Here is a 6394-nt window from a genome sequence, read left to right on the forward strand (position 1 = left end):
ATGAATCGAATGTTTGGGAAATAACTATAATAATTCTTGTACCGATAAAATCAGATATCAGTCAATGAGGTATATAATAAGTAATTATTAATAATATCATAACTATCTAATCAATCCCCTATTGTTTTTATTGTATGTAGTGAACACAGTACACATGTAGAAAAAACATTAAGTTGGGTTCGACGTTCGATGACATAAAGTATAAAAGTGTTGTGTATTGTAGTAGTGTAGTGTATTTTCTTTTTATAGTTAATTTTTGAATAATGGAATTTATTAAATCTAATAAGGGTAAACATTTTCTCGTGTATAATAGTTATACTTATAGAGAAGAAAAAATATACAAGGAGTCAAAGTATTGGAAATGTTTAGATATGCAATGCAAAAGTCGATTAACAACTACAAATAATACTACAATTAAAAAAGAGCCTTCAGAGCATAACCACGTTCCAGATATATGCAGATTAGAAGTTAAAAAAGATGTCGAAAGAATGAAATCACAAGCACTATCGTCACAAGATAACCCTCAGCAAATAATTGCTTCATCGCAAATTAATCCATTTATATCAGGTGCGTTACCAGAGTTATCTAATTTAAAACACACTTTACGAAGAGTACGCCAACGTAATAACTGCGCACCGCCGAATCCTAAGTCACTTTTTAGTCTCGAAATACCTGAAAAGTATACTTTAACCAAAGATGGAAGACAGTTCCTGCATATGGCACAAAAATATATATAGGATTCGACATTTTCATTACAGGTACGGCTCTTATTAGCATTAGCATATGTACCAGAAAATCATGTGATAAATGTGTTCGAAGAACTCATAGACTCGCAATACTACACCGATAATGAGAACATTTTACGACCATTAATTGACTACTTTGAAAACACCTGGATAGGCCGTCCAATGGGTCGAAGAAAAGGTCGTAGATTAACGAAATATTCAATTAATTTATGGAATTGTTACGAATCGGCGAATACCTTATTACCAAGGACTAATAATGCAGTAGAAGGTTGGCATAAAGGATTCAGTTCATTACTTGGTAAGTATTTTAAAATCTATTATTTATTAAATTAATATTAAGATTCAATATAATTTATAATGTACCTGATTTGAACTATTTAAGGGGCATATCATCCAACCATATGGAGATTTATTGATGTGTTGAAGGAACAGCAATATTTATCGGAAATTAAACACCAACAATTCATTGCCGGAGCAAAAAGTTTTAATAAAAAAAAAATCTATAAAAATTGTTCAGAAAAAATTAGAAGTATCACTTCATCTTATAATACTAATGACAATATTAATTATTTGAAAGGTATCGCATATAATTTGAGCTTACAATCGTAAGGATTGTGATTTTTATTTAATACATATTTTTATAACATTAAGACAAAACAAAATCTGTGAATAAAAATAATCTTAGTTTTTTTTTAACTTTTATTTTTGTTTGTTTGCAACATTTCAATTAACTTAAATATAAAATAATAATATTATAATAAATGTAATAGTTTAACTTAAATATAAAATAAACTATAAAATACAAATAACATAAATAAATAATATTTCGTTGTTTTGGTTTTCGTAACAATGTAAAATTCGCTTTTTTTTATTTCGCTATTTTTCAATTCGCTATTTTTTTTTTCGCCATTTTGTCCTAGAATCGTTCGCTACAGCGTACGCAACGAGGCTTGCTGTTGCAGTAGTGACATGTATGTCCGTAATTTTGACAATTCATACATTGCGGTAATTGTTTACGTGCTTTGGGTGCTTCAACTTTAACTTTGGTGTAACAAAGTGAGGTTAGCGAGAAAATGTCTTTATTATTTAGAGCGGGTTCGAGGTCGATAAAAAATAATGGTAAAGGGATTTTTGTTAGATTTTGCAAAACGTTTGTAATGTTACGCGCTAGATGACCGTTTTTTCCGAGTTCTTCTTTGATAAATTCGATTTTTGTTGATGGACGTAAGTTTCGGATCACTATGCGGTATGCTTTTTCGTCTTTCAGTTGATATGTATAAAAATCAACGTTGTATTTTTTTTAGATATTTTATAACTGAGCGAAAGGAACTTATTGTGTCTGTTTGAAGTTTTAAGGCGTTTGTTGTGCTTTTGCATGTGAATTCGGCTGTGGGTTCGATTCTATTTTTTATGTTAGTACAGAAAGAACTAAAATCGTTTATTTTGGTTTTGATAAATATTGGTGGTGGTTTTTTTTCTAATGGAGCTGGGACGTCTTCGTCCATTGACTCAATTTGATCATCTTTGTCAACTTGAGAGAGAAAAGAGTAACTATTTTCAGTGACAAATTTTGTGTTAGATTGATTTTTAATGTTTTTATATTTAGGAGAGTTTCTTTTGGAAGTAGGATTTGAACGCTTATGTTTTTTTGGTGAAGTTACTTCTACCCAGTCAAAATTAAAGACACCGTCATCGGATATTTCATTAGAATTTGATTTTTGTATAGTGTTTTGATTATTTTTATTGGCGATACACATTTATTATTCCTTTCAGAGTTTTTGTTTTGTTTGGCAGTGGGATGCATGTTGATAATAATTGATATTATCTACTAATTAAGTGATGATTGCAAGACAATTTATGAGTTTTGAATTGCGTGCGCAGTTCAATGTCCGAGTAACGTGATTAGCGTATTATAATAAGTATATTAACGGTGTTTAGTAATAGATTTGGTACTATACGTATATGGGTTTGTATAATTAAAATACTTACACAAAGTCTTGTCTTGGGGTTTTGGGCCCCAGACGGACGGCGATTTTTTTTTTGTTAAAAAGCACTTAACAATTTTAGTTTTTTTAACACTTTTCGGAACAAAAACGATTGAGTATTTAGTTAGATTTTTAATAAAATCGTAATTATCAATTAAATTAGATGCACATATTACGAGTGCGGGACATTGAATGATTACCTTCTTGAACATTTAATTAGGGGAATATTTTAAAGTAATACGTTCCCATTGTCGAAGAAAATTGCTATGTGAACGTTTATAACTTGTAAAACGGAGATAACACATGTTTCCTCTTAATTTCTATGTTTTTTGGAAGGTTAGAATATTAAATTAGTATTCCTTATCACTGTTATGAAATCATTTATTTGACTTCATTGATATAAATTTCAAAAATCAAAATGTTTCATCGCTTTTACAATAGACTACTAATAATTGATGACATAGTATGTCTAGTATGCCGGACTCGGACATTTCACCGCTGGATTATTCGCCGAAATCATTTCGCTGCGACTGTTTCGCTGACGGACTATTAACCGCTATTAATTTCGCCATAATTTGAAAACTGTACCCTTGTTAATTATGGTTCACAGATAATATTCGTTATAATATAAAATCAAATGTTTGGACTATGGTACTTGGTACATACTACCCAGTGGTGTCGAACCCTATGCTTAGGTCAGATTGTGCTGTGACTACATTTTTAAAATGAGGTCGGGGATCAAAGGGGCCGATCCATGGCAGAGGCGGCTCCGGAGCCTTGGTTAAGGGCAGGCCAAGTTAGTATATACTATTATTAAGAACAAGGATATCTAAGGGACATGTGCAGGATATAGTAAGTGCTGGATGATACATATCATAAGGTAAGAAAGGCTCAGCTGATTCCTTAACTTTGACAAATTTGTTATTTATAAAAACTAAATCAAGGAAAGAGTTGGATATATAAGAGACATTATTTTTTTGTTCAAAGTGAAGGGCTCAGTATTAATCACCGATCTGACGAACTTTATCAGTAACAGAACCGTCATATTCAAGGCTTAAGTCCCTATTGGACTATCTAATATTGGGTAAATTAAAATCACCACATACAATACCAAAATCAAATTGATAGGATTCCCATACATGATCCATTGCATCGCTATGGTTCTCATGTCTAGACACATCAGAACAAGGAGGCAAATAAATGCCAGCTAAGAGTGCAGAAGCACCACCAGGGAGGGAAATGCGTACAAATACTTGTTCAACATTGAGAATCGGAAAAGAAACTAAAGTAGGTCTGAATTTGGTATGTACAACAATTAATGTACCACTCCTACGTAAACTAGAACTAGTATTAATATTCCTATCGCATCTAAAAGTTACATACCCATCAAGCCCCAGTTCAGCATCAGATATTTTCTTGGAAAGCCAGGTTTCGGTTTATATATATACATCGTGCGTGGATAGAACAAAGTTAGTATGAAGGTTAGACAATTTTGTATGTAGGCCACGTACATTTTGGTAATATATAGACAAAATATTATTTAAAAATTATGACACAGGTTCACGGTATAAAAAATTTTGCCCTGAGGTAACCCTATATTTTAAATTATTTAGATCGAATAGGACCGAATTAAAGGTTGACTTAGCATTACAAAAAAAATACATTTAAAATTAAGAAAATTATGATTTAGCATGTAATTAGGAGAAGAAAGTTGACTTAGGGTTGGGGTTGATGATTGGATCCACTTCCAGGGACCCGGTTTTTTGAATTATCTTGTATAGTTTTTGGCACACCATTGACATATCGTATCCGTAGACCAACCTCACCAGATTCAACTCTGTGATCAAGTTCGGAATGACAAAATCGTAGTCAATCGTATTCATAGATAGTTTTATCCCTGATAATCCGAAAATTAGTTGGAAACATAGCTCCACTGAGCTTAGTATTAGTGAAGCCACGTATGAAATTGATTGGTTCGTCTTTGGATTGAAAGATAATTTTCAACGGGTGAATATGATCTTGACACATTTTTCCAAGGCGGACAAGCTTTATGGTGGATTTAGGAATGATACTGCTATACTGTCCAAGAGTTTTATCCAGTGCTATTTTATCATGACTGATTCGTTGAGGAGCGGACGTGGAAGATGATTCCGATAGTCTGTATACCAAAACATTGTGAGCACAAAGTTCTCTCTCAGAGATTTGTTGAAGTATTTGAGAAAGTAACGAATTAGAATGAACCACCGACTCAGTGCTTTCAAGGATCTCAACTTTATTTTTGAGGATGTTAATTTCATCCTTAAGTTGAGTGTTTTCGGCCTTGAGTTCGGTGATGAGAGAAGAAAGCTTCTGTATATTACGTTTAATCTCATTGAACTGTGATATCTGTACTGAGGATTGTGATTTGGTAGATTCTAAGAATTCAGTCCGGAAAGACTGGAGTGTTGACATAAGGTCATTAGTAGAAATAGAATTTTCCGAGCTTTTTGAATTACTCCTAAGAGTACGATTATTAATAGGTGCAGCCGGAGTAACGATTTTTAGTTTAGATGGGCTCATTGTTGGAATACAGCAATATACTTTACGAGCATCCTTTATAATTGAGAGATGCAACCAAAACTACAGCAAAGCGAAAGGTGAAATATTGTGGCAAAGTTAAGGAGGTAGGCTTAAAAAATGAAGTTGTAACGTCAGATATAGCAAGGCGTACCTTATAACTACGCAGTGATCAACGAAAGCTGAAAACAGCTGATCGGTAGCTACAAGCAGATGAAGTAATAGATGATAAGCTTACGTGAGACCAGAAAGTTGCCGTGCCAGAATGAGCTCCAGAAGCGAAGTTGAAACACGAACGCGAGCAAATGGACAAAAGACGATTCAGTTGAGCACGAATCAAGCGAGTAAAGATGGCAGTACAATTGGTTAACAAAAAAACAAAAACGAGCCTAAAAACCACATTGTTATTGTTAATAATTATTATACAATAAATTTAATTTAGATTTATCTTTCCTTATGTTCGTTTAATCTTGCACATATTATGAAATACGAGATTATAATATAATGTATAATAAATACTTTATATATTATATTTATAAATTTTAAATTTCTATTTCAATTAATACATTTTTTTTTTTTAGTTATTCATACAGTAAATTAGTTTTAACTTTAATTTTATTTAATTCTGTAATATTATATAACCAATATAAAAACCACACTCTTAAAATGTGTAGTAGTTTACTTAGTGCACTACATTGTTATTCCCTGAAGGTCTTTGATTCGTTCCAAGCATTAGGCTTTTTGCACTTTTTTTTTAAAATTTCCGAACATTTATATTATATTATATATATTTTTATAAAAACAAATTCCATAAAATAATAATAAGCAAATAAGTATTTATAAAACATTTAAAAAAATTATTTTAATATTTTATAAAATTTGAAAAAAAATTTTATTTCTTGTATTAGTTTTATATTTTCAACTTATTTGAATACACGTATTTATAGGTTAAATTCATCCAATTATCTTGAATTAATTGACTCTGTACAAGACAATAATCTCGCTGTAATTAACTCTTTTCAAGACATAGTTTTACTAACGAACAATGAATTTTCATCGTCAAGTGCTAGTCAAAATGATGGAATACATAGAAAACGTCACCGTTTT

General features: G+C 31.5%; 1 pseudogene; it reads left to right on the forward strand.

The window, feature by feature from the left end:
- The first annotated feature begins 263 nt into the window (after positions 1-263).
- On the forward strand, positions 264-1355 carry LOC112681156 (annotated as a pseudogene).
- Positions 1356-6394: the final 5039 nt, after the last annotated feature.

Source organism: Sipha flava, unplaced genomic scaffold (assembly GCF_003268045.1).
Source record: "Sipha flava isolate LNK unplaced genomic scaffold, YSA_version1 18676_pilon_pilon, whole genome shotgun sequence".
Lineage (NCBI taxonomy): Eukaryota > Metazoa > Arthropoda > Insecta > Hemiptera > Aphididae > Sipha > Sipha flava.